The sequence below is a fragment of the Diuraphis noxia genome, unplaced genomic scaffold, assembly GCF_037042655.1.
Source record: "Diuraphis noxia isolate RWA-SAM2 unplaced genomic scaffold, SU_Dnox_SAM2 contig0005, whole genome shotgun sequence".
Classification (NCBI taxonomy): domain Eukaryota; kingdom Metazoa; phylum Arthropoda; class Insecta; order Hemiptera; family Aphididae; genus Diuraphis; species Diuraphis noxia.
Genome location: NW_028301715.1, coordinates 23,428,680 through 23,446,438, shown reverse-complemented (window position 1 = coordinate 23,446,438; position 17,759 = coordinate 23,428,680). Strand labels below are relative to the sequence as shown.

The 17,759-nt window shown below is 28.4% G+C and overlaps 1 protein-coding gene across 1 annotated transcript in view; it reads left to right on the top strand.

The window, feature by feature from the left end:
* LOC107166027 (agrin-like) overlaps window positions 1-17,759 on the top strand; it is a 196,823-nt gene that overhangs the window by 12,823 nt on the left and 166,241 nt on the right. The window lies entirely within an intron of this gene.

Genomic DNA, 17,759 nt, shown 5'->3' with positions numbered 1-17,759 from the left:
GAGTGCAACACATCATATATTATTTATAATTATTATTAGGGATGGGCCGATATCAGTTCCTGCAGGTCCTTTGGTTCCATCGGTTCTTTGAGAATCTAGCATGATTATTTTACCGGTACAGGTTTTTTTCGGCTTTACGTATGTTGGCATTGTTTGTTGAGGCTTTTTTCAACATTTGGGTTGATAGTTGATAAAAAGAGAAACAGGCTAAACTCAAACAAAGCAAATATGTACTTTAATAATATATATGTAAGTAACACTCATCGTTACATCTCAGGCAGATCAGCTATAAGCACGCATCAAATTGCCGTACTCATGATGACCTCGAATAAAGAAACTTTATCTTAAAACTAAATACGTATATGTGTGTAGCTTATATACTCAAAAACTACTCTATTGTATTTGATGAAAATCTCAGAGATTGTTTTAAGAGATGTCAGAAAAGTTTAGAAACTAAGTATTTTAAACTATGTCAAAAAAAAACCCAAGTGCTAAATCCAATCATGACTTTCGGTAGCACATCTAGGTCAAATATCACAATGCTATCGGACGCCGATTTGTTCGTTAACTGAGGTACATTAATAATTAGGGCTAGCATTATGTGCAATAAAAAATGATGAAAATGCATTAAGTATTTGTTTTGTTAAAAACATGCCAAAAAATTCTGATAAAATGAACACAAATTTATACAAAAACATTAAAAGAAAAATCTAAATTCTATAAAATTATTTCTAACACTACTCAAGCTATTTAAATGAATTATAGAAAACAATAACATGGTATTTTAAATTTTCAAAAATGAACGATCTTCTGTTTGACCTAATACATTTTTATGTTTGTTAGAGCTCCGTTTGACAGTACATCACGTAATTTTCACATATTAAAATGTGGTTACTTCTCCTGGAGTTATATTTGGGAAATTTTTTCCTAGATGATTGACATTTAAAATATTACGTATTTCAAAATAGATTTCAGTTAGTTTTTACAAATTTTTTATTTTTTGTCAATTTTTCAGCTATAGGTTCTTTGTTTTAGCTAAATTTAAATTTAGGATATTCAAAGATTTCATAACTCTGATCAAGTAAAAATGAGACATTTTCTTAGATACATTATAAATTAATTTTAAATATTTTTGTACAGCCAAGAAATACATTTTAGCGAAATATGTCATAAAACATGCATTTATTTTTGTATATTTGTTGGTAAGATATGCAATAAAACTTCCAAAATATGTGAAAATACCTCATCATTAAATGATTTTAGGCATTACTACAAAAGTAGTAATAATAAGTTGCAAAAAAAAAAAAACTAACCTATAAATCTTAGCTCTACTAATAATACTTGGTACCTTTAACCTTATAGTCATTGTAATGGTATACCGAACGGATGTATTGCGTATATAAATAAGTAAAAAAAATAATGTTATTGTTGTCTTATATATTATTCTCGTCAAGAAAGTATTGTAATAACTTGCAATGTTCCGAAACGGAATTCATAAATAAGTGCATGATGACTTTGAAGGTTATGTACTTAGTTATGTAGTTGATTTAACCGGGATTACAGTTTTGGCGGACAACCATAGACTATTCGGACACCTAGATATTTGATATAATATAACGTTTTACTGAATTGATGTACGTATGCTGCAAAGGGTGTTTCGTATAATATGATAGGGACGTGCATCGCTTTGTGTCGTGTCGGTCATTAGGTCGTTGAATATACAATATAATATTGTACTGAAATGATCGACGCTTATGTTATACGTTTTCGTATAATGATATTTGTTAAGAAGATTTTTCAAACACATCTCACCAGGTAGACTGAAGCCGCTCGACTGAATGATTTTTATGACATTCAGTATCTCTGTTAAGTAGCCAAATATACGTTGGTAGGTAATAAAATAAAAGCCAATACGTTGTAGAAATAATTCTTTACAAACTCTATGAGAAATATAGTGTCCGAGCGCAGAGAGTATATTATATTAATCATATATCATTATAGTTATAGATTTTCACTGTACGTATATGTATCATTATAGTACATAAACTGCCTAATATCCGTAAATGTACATAAATTATTATATACGTTGAGTATATAATTTATCATACATTTACAATGCATTGCTAGTATTGCTACAACCATGAGTAGGTGAAGTTATTAAAATCTATGGTTACTGGACTGACAGACATTATTGTGTAGAGGTAGACATATTATTTGAACATATTGGTTTTATTAGGTATACTTATATAAAAACCAATAAGACAAACGTAGAGAGAATGCGATGAGTTACAGCCGGTGACGATAACAACGGTTGGTGCGTAAGCATGGGGAGAAGCGGCAAAGTCAAAGGAGATATTTTATCACTGGAGATAAAAACAAAAACATTTTTCTGAAATATCTGGTTTTACGCACAGCGTTTATGTTATATAACGACGATAATATATAATGACTAATAGAAGTTTACCGAATGTAGGGTGATTATTTTAACGCAGAACACTACCATTATTCCAGATACTTTTGTGTTTTCGAACATTTTTTTTTTCTGTAGCTATTAGCTTTTAAAATTTTAGACTTTATAGGTACGTATAACCATAAAACAATATTATGCTGAATATTTCTACAACAATCAAAACTTTTTTTCTATTTTAAATCATAACGATTTTGGAGTTTTTTTAAAATTTTAGTTTGGAAAAGAAAATCAGTGAGGGTATTGACAAAGAGCACTGCAGTCACTTCGAAATAATTGTATTACGTTTTACTTTTCTCTCTAATTTAAATTTAAATTGAAAAATCAGAAAAATTACGTCGTATAAAAATCACGCCATGAGTACATATCGTTATTTATCTATAAAATATTATGAATACTGCAGTACATTTGTTAAGTAACTGGATGTTGATATAAAAAATAAAAACTTTTCGTTTATGAAAATTTATAGACGTAAAAATATAGTTATCTAAATATTATTTTACTTCCATTGCAGAACAAACGTGATTAAAAATAACGGTTTGAGTTGAACATATATTATCATTATTTTTATTCATATAATACGAGAGTTTCGAGAGTAAGACTGGACCACTGTCGAAATGATATTCTCAGACACTTACCTAACCGTGTTATTAGAAAAGAGTTACGCCAATATTTTAAATACAATCGGTTTGAAGAAATGCAAACAGTTTAGGGATAATATATTTCTATATCTTAATGGTAATTACACAATGGTTGTAGAACTGTTGGTGGAATAAAACTTCTTTTTTTTTTAAATTTAAATATTATCCACCTTATTAACCCACCTAGGAACTTTCTGAACCCATAATATTACACTATAGGTACCACATCATATTATTACACTTCGAGTGTCATAACATATTTACTATTATGGTAAGTTCATGCTTACTCGCATTATTGAAGGAAATAAATTTAATTGATTTTTACCACTTTAATATTTTCTAAATAATATGATACTTATATAGTAAAATTAGGACTAAGTGGAAATTATGTGGGATAACGTCTACCGTTGTGTTTAACTTACTAACAAGTTCATTTTTACCATAAAAACTGGTAACCACCAATCTACAAGGTGAGATGAATTTCTATGAAATTATTAAATTTCCATTTAATGTCATAATATTTTTCTTAAAAACGAGAATACAATATATAAATATTATCTAAAAGTATCCATTAAGTATGTGTACCTATACAACTGAATTTAACTCATTTTTCACTGTAAAAACTAACGAAAATAATTTATAAAAAATACTTTTGTTATAAAATAATTATAGCATATTATGACTTGTGTATTTATAAATCTCACACTTGCGATATTTTTTAATCTTTTACCTCTGTTCTACGTTATCTTTGACCTTTAACAATAATTATAAAATAGGTACAGCACAGAGGACAATTGTTGTTTAGCGTGCACTTAACACTAATGTGTCAATTCACGTCCAGAATCATCATTTTCATTTATTTTTAAACCGAGGTAGAAATAAAGGGGGTAATATAGTTGTCAATATTTTCGGTTAAGTATTTATGCTTAAATAAATTATTTTGAACGCCACATGGAAATTATATAGGTGTTATAAGTGATTCCTAAAGTTTTTCACCCGCAGTATAACGTTGTAGAAACGAAATTTTATTTTTTATTTAATGTCAAACCGTAAACATCAGAAGTATATTGTAGGAATAAGCATTTTATCGTGCTGTCGTATCACACAGCCATATTTCTAGTGTAAGCGGGTTAACCCATATAAATGCATTCACTGTTTTACGATATTACCATGGGCAATAAAAATAAACTATAGGTATAGAGTATAGACCTCATAATATTTATGTTTTTCAACCATTCGTGGGAAATTCGGTGATAGGGTAACGACGCGACAAACTTCGAAATGATGATAGTCCAGATCGAATAACGTGATAAGTTATACTGTTACACCATTGATTATAAATTATATTTATGATCAATGATTAAACCTATCTATTATGACAATATATAACAACATTGTGACAGTTGATTGTATATTTTATTTTTATTCATTAGGTATAAATTATTAGTGCTCAAATTAAAATTAAAATACGACAGCAACTTCGGAGTATTGCAGCAGTCACGATCGGAGTTAGATTTACATATTATAATATGTATATGTACCTAGGTAAACACACTCGCGGCTGCTGCCATCCGTCTAAACGCAAAGCCGAACCAACACTCGTCCGGTATGTTATAATTTATAATAATTAATACGGACTTGTGGACAGCGCGTCTTTCGTACACGAAAATATTCACTACCCCTCCCCTCACATTTACGATGATATGGCTGAGGGTTGTAAGGATGGTTGCGGTGCGCCAGGAGATTAATATTCCGGTACATATAGTTTTGACATTAGTTGGCACCGAACCCACGCATAGATTAACGTATATACCTACATAATATACTCGTATATTATAAAAGGCATAAAGTAGATGTTTGCTTAAGAGCACCAAAATGTTTTGTCATGATAGGAGTACCTAGTTTAAACCCAACTAGTATAATACATGTTGTATTGTTGTCGTATTATTATATTATTCTAGAGAAATCTTCACCGAGAACACAATCATTTTTTTTTTTATCCAACGTTTAGTCACTACATAATAATATTACAAGGTACTATGGGCACGTTGCATGTGCTTACTGTTTACGTATGGACAGTGTTACATGATAATAATATTATAATTTTTAGCATGTGGGTTATGCGTATAGGTGATATCAACGGCCCGCGTAAAATGTGAAACCGAACCATACCTCCAACGATTACGAAGCCACAATAAGTCTTGGTATGCGGGAGAACTTAAAGAGGGGCTGTCAAATTGTCTGATTGGCATAGTTTTGGTACAGACGTCTCTATAGGGGTGTCGCTAGATAATTGACGTTCACCGTCCAATTGGAATTTACCTACTACGTTCGACCTAATCGACAGAGATCTTTAATTGTATCAAACGCATAAGACATTTACCTGAATAATTACAAGCTACCGAATAAAGGTTATGTTTACGCAACCGGAGAAGTATAATGTTTAGATAGGTGTTATATACACGTTTAAAGATTTTAAAAACTCTTAACATTTTATTAAAACCAAAACTGAAATAAAACAATACATTTTACGTATTGATTATTTATTTTATTTTTGTTTTGTGTCGATATTATTATGTAGTAAATTATCAATGTATGGAGAATTTATGCTTGTATAAATAAATAGGGTTAACTAAATTAATAATAATTTTTCCCAACATACCTGCCGTAATTATTGTAGGTTTTTTTTGTTTTTAAATTTAATAATATCACTTTCGTTAATAAAATGTAAACAATCGAGAAAAATATTATTATAAAAAATATAAAATAATATAATATGAAACTACATACATGTTACATTTTGTTCAACGAGAGACTATAATTATGATAATAAAATATGTATATTTTCAGTAGATGAAAATGTCGTTTATTATTATTAAGCCACTAGTATTTGACTGTTTCGTAAAAATGGTTAGTAAACTATAAATATAATAGATATATGAAAATAAAATATCATTTAAGTGTCTGAACAAATTTGGAGGAATACGCATTTCTCTTATTTGACAATGCGTCCGAATGGTGACTGTATTATTTTGACCGTATAAAAACAAAAATCTCGTCAGTTAATTTTTCACTTGATCTTAGCTCTATAAAATTTCTTATGATATACATTTAACATTATACGAAATGATCAAATGTTTCATTATTACTACATGTAGACACGAAGTACATACATACATGCAATATATACAAAACTTATAAATAAATACTCATAAATATTAATTTATATTTAATACTGTATATTATGATTATTATAGGTTTTAATTATGATTTATTCTAACTATACGTGATATAAAATGAAACAATAATCATAGAAATTTCGTTATGACATTATTTTCAAAACATCTTACGACGAAAAAACCAGGCATCACGTACATTTTCCATTTCATTTTTATCAGCACGTTCAACAGTGAGCAAATGAAAAGGTATAATTACTTATTTTTAAATGATTTCTACCTTAGTCGTCATTGTTATTATTTCTATTCTGAGAAATTGTAAAATTATAGGACCTTCAAAGAGTTCTTCACTTAGAACCAGCATAGCAAATTATAATATTGTTCAAAAATATTATCATCGCCGTGAAACCTAATTATTATAATAATTATGTTGTCTTAACTTTTAATGAAAAACGTGGGTGTGAGTTTACTAGGACGTAAAATACAAACAAATTTAAATTATAGATAAAATGTCTACGTTTAGATAATAATATATTTAGTATAAAATAAATTATGTTATGTAAGTACAAATTAGTTATGGGTAGACTTAATGTACAGAAGTTCTCTAAAGTTTCTCTTGTATCGGTTGATGCGATTTTGGAAAAAAGATTCTTAACTATTTCGGAACGCAACATACATAAGTATTAATAATACCATTAGTACCTACGTGAAATTATAACAATAATATTTATTATAACCACAATATTTTACCATGTAGACGCTCGTGATTTAAACTGTGGTCCGTGGTTATATTTCGGTTGGTTTTTCTGGGACCATTTCCAAGGACCGGAATTGTAATCTTAGTACATTCATGTACATTTTTATTTTTCGATAATTATTGGACTTAAAGTAGGTTGTTTAAAATTTAAATAAAATAAACTTTTTAGTTTGTTGGAGTTACAGAAGTATAATCAATTACTGAAATCGTTTCAATTTAACAATATTCAATTTTTTTTTTTATTAAATAAAAATAAAAATAATTTATGTGCACTAATATTTTTATTTTTTTATTAGGGTTGAGGCTTCGACGACAAAGGTCATTAGCCTGTGGAACTGTGGGGGAGTATACCAATATTATAAGTATAAACAATATACATAGAGTGAATGTTTTAACAGTTAAGATTAATCACTTAAGTATTTTTTTTTATTATTTTTTTTTTTGTGATGAATAGAAGAAAAAATGTTTGAAGTTCTACTCATGCCAATAAAATTAACATAAGTGAAATTTTGCTACAAAGGACATAATAAAAATTTGTACTACACTATACGTTAACTGTTTCAAGTTAAATGCGTTAGATATTTAAAAGATATTAAAACAAAATTTGTTCTAAAAGTACTGTAATACACAATTAATTAATTAATGACTGATAAATCTATGTCGTAAAAAACGTATATTAATAAGATTTCGATATTTTTTTTTTTTGCAAATAGAAATTTGATTAGCATTCATAAATATTTTATCGAACATTTTTTTCATTTTCATTTTAATGAAACTAATCAAAAAAATGTGATAAATATAAAAACATACTGGTAAGAGAAAAAAGGATTATATGAATTATTTATTTTTAAAAGGATTTTAACACTTGCGTAATATTATGATTTGCAAAACATATTCTATAACAAGTTTATTCGAAGTGATAAATACTAAAACACAAAAAAAAAAAAATCAAACCAAATACGACCATTTTTACCTACTTACATTTAAAATTTCTGAATTAAAAATGTACACTTGGATAAGACATATTTTATGGCATAACATAATAATAAATGAATAAATACGAATGTGAATGTATTATGTAGGTATTATCTATATGATAACCAATATTTGTGGACGACTCCCAATGGCCATTGCTGTGGAGTGAATCTTCAAACAAAAACATGAAATATGTTTATGTATAATGTATATAGTGATAATATCATGCGCCTTTTTAGTGAGTTGCAAAAATTGAAACGCATCACCTACTGAATGGTTAGTGGAGCGACACATATTGAACAGCAGTGGAACCTGACTATATTTTTTCTTTTTTCTTTATATCGTTGTACAATAATAATAATATATATACAACTCGTGTAATATAGGATTGCCAGATAGACTAGAGGACGTTTACATGCATATATTGTATCATAAATATTACCTATCACAAAAACGAACATCTAAATAATACAATATTATTTACGTTTATATATACATATACATATATATATATATATATATATATATCATGATACACACGCCCGTCACTTTTCATCAATACGCGTTTTATACGATATCTATTATTTATACTTAGAGCCGAGTGTCTATATATTATTATTATATCATTATTATTATTATTATTATTATTATTATATATATATAAATACGGTGCATAAAAAACGTCAGTCACGTATCACGTATAAAATCCCCAGAAAAAAACCCGAGATCGTGCAGCAGCCGTGCCCAGCGAACGACGGTGATCGATGTGAAAGAAGTACGTTATGGTGGTCGTTCGTCGATAATTTGTTGGGTTGGTTTCTTTCCGAAACCTGACGAGAAGAACGTTATGCCATAGATTATTATTATTACTATCGGCTGTTATAATTACATTATATTGTCATTAATTTTTTTTTATTGTCCACACCACCCCGTGCATGCCGCTTCCGAGAAATACAATAAGTCTGAGGCGGATGCTTCCACGTGTCGCTGTATACCACTCCATGGATGATTGCAATAATCGCTGTGACAAAATTCCAATGCACTTATTAAAGGGTCGTAAATTGTTATTGCTAAGCATTATAATATTATTATGAGGAAAATAATATAATAATTAGGTATACCTACTAACAATAACAAAAAATATTACCATCAGAATGTAGTGTAGCTGATTTGCCTATACAATGCGCCATGTTCCATAATTGTATTATTAATCAACATATTTACATTATTTTTAAGTTTTAAATGTTTTAACAACTTTATACGTCTTATAAAATGTAAGAAAAGCAAATCATGTGGCAGTGGTATATTTAGATTTCCCAAATTTAATTAAATCTGATATAGGTACCTGTTTACATATTTTTACTATTTAAATACGATAAAGAATAAACTGTAGTACCTATCTTCATTATAATATTTTAGTTTAATATTTTTATTTCTAAAATATAGTTTTAAAAGGTGAACACAATAAAAATAAATCAGTGTCATTTATATGAATTTAACAACTGTATACGCCGATAAATCCAGTCGTACACAAATAATATTTTAAGCACTTCATTAAAAATGGCATTCAATAATGATTGAGTCAAACGATCACTATACCTGTATCTACCCTTTTTCAGTTTTTCTGTCTTCCTATATAGTTTATGCATCGTTAAATTTAATCTAGTTAATTGGTATTTAATTACGTAAATGTTATCCTAACCTAGTTTTGACAAATGTATGTTGTTGCAAAGCTTGTAAATACAGTATGATTTTTTTTCCCCTCGATTGTTTTTTTAACCTAGTTTTTAATAATATTTTTTATTGCTACATAATTTTATTTATATATGTCTTGAAAGCTCAACACAACAGAATAAACACTTGGAATACATTTTTATTCAATGAATTCTATTATTATTATTATATAAAGTGATTTATACAAGGTGCCAGGGTGTAACAAAAAGACCTGGCCAAAAAATAAAAAATAATGCTAATTCAACGTATGATTGCATTTTTAAATACTATATAATAAGTAATTAATTTAAGAAATATACTCATGTCCGAAAATTCTCAAAAATTATATTTTTAAAAAAGTTATAAAGTTCTAAATTAATTATCCAAAAAAATATTGAATTTTAAAAAAACTCTAAAAATAAACTACTTGACTTTGATATATATTTGTACCATCAAAATTGTTCTTAAAATCAGATTACATAAATAGGCTATTTTGAATTTATCCAAAACATTTTTTATTAAATTAATTTTTTTTTCAGTTCTGAAAAATAAACATAAAACAATCTATTATACACGTAGTATTAAAAAATTAATAAATAAAAGGTATTATTTTGAACAAAAGTTCTTTCAAAAGTCAGTTCTATCTGTTACACCTTGTATATTATTATTATTACATGGCGTAATATAAATATTAGTTTCGTATCTATTAGAAAATTGAATGACAAAAGTATATATTATAATAATATACATTAAAACTTTTTGTAAAATTATTATTGTCCCTGTCAATAGACATTAACGTACTTTAAGCACTCAACGTGTATAATTGGTTTATTTAATTTTTTTTTATTATTATATAAGAGATTCTATATATGCATTTATTATTATCATTATTTTTTATTTGTTAATCATCAACTACATAGGTTATTAGTTTTAACAAAAGTATTAAATTTTAACAATGTTATACATGCTATTGTACAATTCGGTTTAGCATTTTTTTTATCTTGCTATGGATATTTAATGGTATTTATTCACCTACTAATAAATTATCCGAAGGTATTTGATGTAAATTTTGATTGTTTAACTAGTGTACTATATTAATACATCAATCTTTCGCGGAATAAAATTTTAGAAACGTACTTGGTAATTAAATTAGCGAAATTGAGATTTAATTTATTATTATTCATGATTATTTAAATAATATTCATTTAATTTTCTAAAATAGATGAATGGATTTATTTCAAGAAAATAAAATATTTAAAAGAATATAGACTTTTACATTAATAAATAATTGATAGCGATAAATGATATTAGAAATACCTTTTTTTTTTAGTTCAAAAATCTCATTACTTTTTATAATGAATAAGTTTAATTTATGCAATTCATGTTTTTGTCATGAAAGACCTGTCTGGATGCTTTAGATTGTCAAGAAACATTTGAAAAATCACGAAATCAGCCATTTTTATCTTTCTATCTTAATTTCGAGGTAGTCGACTTTACAAATTTGAGATTTTCATTCAAATAATTTTTTGAACTGCTTAAAATATTGTGTAATAAGATAATTTTTTTAGATATAAAAATCAATAGTTTTCATGGTATAAAGTATTTATGGTAATTATTTGCATCTGAATTATATTTACATTACAAATTCAGAGAACATTAATATAAATATTATATTAAATTTATTACGTAGGTAACGTTAAAAAATAACACTCTTAAAAATGTTAATGTTTATATAACAAGTTCTAATATTGTTGTGCAATTTAAGTACTGTTTGGATTTATGTATTTTTAAATTTGATTATACAATTTTTATATGTAACGTTATGGCGATTTTAACTTGGTTTAAATATATTGTGAATTTTTTATGACTTTTTAGGCTGCCTAGTGACGCCATTAATTTGTGGATAATTTACTCACAGACTTTAACTGTATATTATTAACATACTTATAGCTGAATTATATTTTTTTCGCAAACCAACAACAAATTATTATATTTTATATTTTTTTAGTGTTCTGATACGATAGTAAAACCACAAAGTAGTTTTAAAGTTCTACATTGTAAATTTCTGATTATTATCTTAATAAATATAATACATGTATACTTAAGACATTGGCTCATAATGACAAAATAAAGTTTTACCGCGGAAAAAAGAGAATTCATTTTGAAAAGTTCCAAGTATATGGTTCATTTAATTTCAATATTAATATTCATACAATAAAAATCAAAAGTTTTGCTTACAATTCTTCAACAAAACATAACTTAATAAAATTACAATAATATCAAATATTCGATTACTATTGTTTTTTTTTTCATTTTAAATTTTAGAATTAATTTACTGTGAATGAATAATAAACTTTAAAATATGAATATATAATTTTGAAACACGAACATATTATAGTAATATAACTAAATAAATAAATAATTTATTGATATTATAAAATATTATTGTTAATTATCTTGTTATGAATTATAACTGTATTATTTTTATCGAATCAAACGTAGTAAAACATCATTTTAGTGTTTGAATTTGCTCAGTTTCACAGCATTAACTAAAAACTAACCTTTTGATAGAATACGAACTTATTTTATTTTTTATTTTAGCACATGGTTTATATATTATTATTATAATAATTGCCATCCGGCAATAACATAGTTTATTGTTTGTTAGTATTATAGTTTTCCGTTAACACAACTTTATGATCAAAATCCTCATAAAATAATATTGTACCTAGGCAATATATTATCTTGTTTTCTTTTTTTTTGCCCATTATATTATATTATACCTGCCACACCATCAGACTTAATATTATTACGCTGTCCGCTGTCCATGAATAACAAAGGTAAAGTAAATGATGTCATGATGATAAAAATCATAACACAATACGACAATTTAAAAAAAAAAAACGAATATCGGTCGTATAATTCGCGGTAACGAAGGCCTGCGACTGATAGCCACGAGGTTGTTTGGAGTGGTGGTATGGAAGGGTGTGTGCGCTGCAGCCGTACGCCGATTTGGAGGTTGCGTCGGAGGTGTTTGGCCGGCTGAAAATTTATTATATGAGTATATTCATTTGACGTGCTGTCGGGAGCAACGGGCGCGTGTTGCCTCTGTGGAAACGTCGCTTATAATGATATATTATATTATTTCGATATATGTATATATATACATAATATTATATACGGCTACAGCCATGACCCGAAAAGTGTTAGCCGGATGTAAATTGTGCGTCGGTGTACGTACTGAGGGAGGGAAGAGGGAAGGGCGTTGTAGGCAATAAGGACGGTAGGTGGTAGTAGTCGACTGGTCTAGACAAAGGGGTACGAAGGGTGTGGTGGTCTGAAAAGCAGTTGTTGTGGAGGTAGCGATGTGGGGGTTAAGAGGCGACGAACAAGTTCAAAAATCGATTGCAATCGTCGAACCGTTTGTTTTGGCCAACAGAAATTCCGAAACGTATTCACCTCCCATCGGAAAATACCGAAGGTATTAATAAATTGCCGAAGCGTACCGTTAATTTCAAAAACTCCCCGGACAACATTATATTACCATTGCTGTTGTTGTTGTTATCGTTTGGCTGCTGCGAAAAAAGCTCTCTGGCGCCCAATAATTTTATTCGAACATGACAAATTTGCAATCGAAAACGGTATCGAATGATTGAGTGGTTTAATTTCTTCGTCAGATAAATGATATTATCGTCGACCACTAACGTATTAATTATTAGTTACGAAAAATTAAGCACCTATACATTTTTATAATACCCATTTTTGATTAGACGAAATTAACGCGAGTGAACTAATATAATTCGTGTCGTAATAAATAGTAATAATAATCTACGGGATTATTATCTTTGTGTCAGTTTAATGTATCATCAGTTTCAGTTCGCTGAAATTTAATCTTTAGATGTATCCACAAAGCTTTAACTTCTGACAATAATAATTTCAAAAAGTGTGAAAAAGTTTTTCAGCTTGATGTATTATTGGTTTATATATAGTGTACAAAGACACGTTTGCGTGGTCCTTTTTTATTTTTTGCATATTATTATACTTGGTGATTAACGAGCCTTGAATTGGTGAGTAGAGAGGGTTGGCATAGGGATGGATCGTCTAAATTTTTAATAAATCGAAACAATAAAGTTAAAAAAAGTAACCACCGACCGCTACTAACATCTAGGTATAATAAACATATAATATAGCTATAAAATATTTATGTATAATTATCTTTTGTTATAATAATAGTAGTTATATAAGTATTTATTTTTGATTTTTTCTTATGTAAATTTATTATTCATTTGAAAAATAAAAATAATGAACCTTTTATGAATTATTTATTATTTATTTTGTGTTTGATTGTTTTACACGAATTCGGGCTGAATAAACGTTCGACAAAAAAAAAAACTAATATATTGGATACCCGTTGGGCTCTACCTATAGGGTTACGCAATATAATATTATAATAATATGCACAAAATTATATAAAGATACGTATATGTGATATGTGTACGACTTGTGTTGAATTTCTGATGAACCAGTGGTAGAGGCTCCGTGACCTTTTGCGTGCGATAAAATATTTTCCAGGTATTATATATTAAAAAGCGTTGACTGCCCCGAAAGTTGGCGGGTCGCGATGGCGCGTATAATAATATGTACATAATATCGCGACAATTGTTGTTCATGTAGATCAATTCCGTTTAGCTCTACAGGAGTTCTATAGGAGTTTTTTTTCTCCGTAAATAAATAAATAAATGTAAAACGAATCGATCGTACAAATCGATTCAGCTCGAATAAACAATATTGTCGTCGTGTTTTTAATCATAATAATTATTAGCGGCTCTTCTTGAAATGTAACATGTTAGAACCAAATGTGTTTTAAACTATTTTTGTGATATAATACCTTATTTACATGACTGAGTTTTCCAACTACCAAACTAAACACACGCGTCAGTAAACATATTCTATAAGTTTTGCATAATCCTTTGGTTTTTTACTTTATACATACTTAATTAATTATCTTTAATATTAATTTATCTTTTCTCTAAAATTTAATTTAAGGATACATTGTTCAGAAACTTCGCATGTTATACGTTGGTGAAAATATTACAATATTACTACCTCCGTCCTACTCCTACATGCTTTACACAATGTTACATAAAATGGTCGGATCGTGTGTAAATGTACCCTTAATACTAAAAATGTATGCGAAAAAATATGTAATTATATTTTTAATTAAGTTAAAAATGTAATTATAATAGCTATTTCGTAGGGAAAGTTAATATAAATATTTATAACCATAATGTTATGGAGTTAAACATTGTTGATTTATATGAATAATAAATAATACATTATATTTTTTCTAATTTGTCAGTTTTCGAATAGACTACATCGATAATTTTATGCAAATATGATTATGCCTTCCTGATGAATTACTATTAGGTACCTACTTAATAACGTCTACCCATTTTATACGTTTATGTATAAATATACATTTATACCTTTATTAGTATCGATATAACATGTTTACGCACAACATAACCAGTAGAAATTTACCACTATAGGTATATGGTATTATTATAGAAATTAATAATAATTGTATAGTAGTGGTAATAATAATATTGTTTCAGTTTCACCAAATATTTCGTATATTGTCAGAAATGTATACGTGGCCCCCTCATTAAGCACAAGTTATTCCTGAACATAATCCTGCATTATTATTTTAAACATATCTATATTATTATAGATTCGACGAGTTATTACCACGGTTAATTACTGATATTATTTTGGGATCGAGACTTAAAACAAAATTGTGGCTACGAATTGAATAATGTCGCACACTTAACATGACCACAATAATTGTTTTTTAGACGTTCTGTAAAAAAAAACAAACATCAAATGATTTTTGAACCTCGAGTCTTGATGAAATCTCCATTGAACTGTTTTTCATAATATTTTATGTATGATAAAATATTTTGGATGTACATTTACTATTTATTCAAAATAACTATAATATTGGTCGTTGAATGATATTATATTATAGTAATTTATTTATTTATTTATTTATTTTTTTTTTTGTAAGGAGAACCTGCGGAAACATAGGCCATTGGGTGTGGGGTGGTACGGTAGGGGTTATTTTTGTATGTTTGTTTGTAGGTTTTTAAGTGGGTAGGGTTGTAACACATGTTTGTGTATGTGTGGCAGGGATATGTTGCTAAAAATCCCGGGTGGTCACCCATCCGGGAACTAGCAACTGCGGCCGGTACGTACGCTCAGTGCGTTTCCCCAGATTGAGCGTACGACCGCGCCTCACCAAGCCGCTAGTCATTTATTAAAATGCATTGATTAATAGATGTCCAAATGTATATTTGTTATACACAGAGGTATAGTATTTATGGAACTTTTTTTTTTTTTAATATTATAAATGATAATATTATTATATACCTACGCTTTAATTTCACAGAGTAAATTAATTATTAACTTGTACAATATATCTACTATATTACTGTGAGATATTGTGACTGAAAACGATCTTGGCCTTCATTCAACAGACGTCAAAGTTAAAGCTATAAAGTATACATATAATGATAAAATATTATTTTTTACCTAGTATTACAATGAAGTATTAATTAATATAAAATTAATTTTACTAAATTCAACAGAATTTGTGAAACTTATATATATAAATACAGAGTGTAATGAAATTATTTTTTCTCCCACACCATTTTTGTCCTACTAGTACCCGCGCGCGCGCGCGCGCGCGCGCGCGTGTGTGTGTGTGTGTGTGTGTGTGTGTGTGTGTGTGTGTGTGTGTGTGTGTGTCTGTGTGTCTGTGTGTCTGTGAGTCTGTATCTGTGTCTGTGTGTCTGTCTGTCTGTCTGTCTAGTGTCTTTGTATCTGTGCATCTATGTGCCTGTTCGTCCTCGAATATTATCCAGGCTGACGCCACTTTATTACTTATACATAATATATAGATTATCTCGTTATCATAAATTATACATAATTCTAAAAGCCCGGACTTTATATAGGTATACCTGAAAATGGTTTCTGATATATTTGAAACGCTCGTGTTCGATAAAACATTATAAATCTCTGTCGCCAGGAGCATTGTTGAAACCGATATTTTACCGGGTCTATCCTTTTACCACTAGCCCTCCCATCGTTCCTCGTCACCGCACAACCCTTGTCAAATCCGTGTGTTAGCTAACGGCCAAAGAGATGGGTATTATCATTACGATGATGATGATTCCATTTACTTAGGATAACCGAGTGCAGCGATTCGTTAAACCTCTCTCGGTTGCCGGCCATCCGTGCAAAATCATTATTTGTGGCTGCATGTTCTCATTACTCCCCAGAAGAGCTGTTATCTAGTTGATATGCTTTTCGAAAACAATGTCCTACATTATTATTCACCTGCATTACGTAACTACATTACGTCTTATCACAGAAATATTATCACCAATTTGAGGCTGGTTTATAGTAATATTACAAATATAAATAACATAATATACATCTATTAACATTTTACAGCTGGCTTATTATACCAAGTATACTGAGTAATGAAAACATAATGATGAAATATACGGAATATATTATACCACGCGTACATATACTTTTTAATTAACAGTCGTTGTAAACTAAGCCGGTTGACGTACAACCATAATACGCATTTTATTCTTTGCGGTTCATTAATAGAAAAGTGATTAGGAGTAGGTAGGTATATGACATAGAAAATAAACGTTTACACTGTCGCGTACCGTCTCGCTATACACAACAATAGTATGTATATATTATTATAATGGAAAAATAAAAGTTAATGTGTAACTAAATGGATTTTCAATAATATATTTTTATTTTATACGAGAATTAAGACATGGCAATACAGATTATTCATATTTAATTACTTTTTTTAGGGAATGTAGAAGTAAGGATAAGTTGATCATTTTAAAATGTATGATGTTTAATACGGATATAACAATAATAATGATCGAATTTACTACCTTAAATTTCAATTTTCTTAATTTAAACCGTAAATTTAAATATCA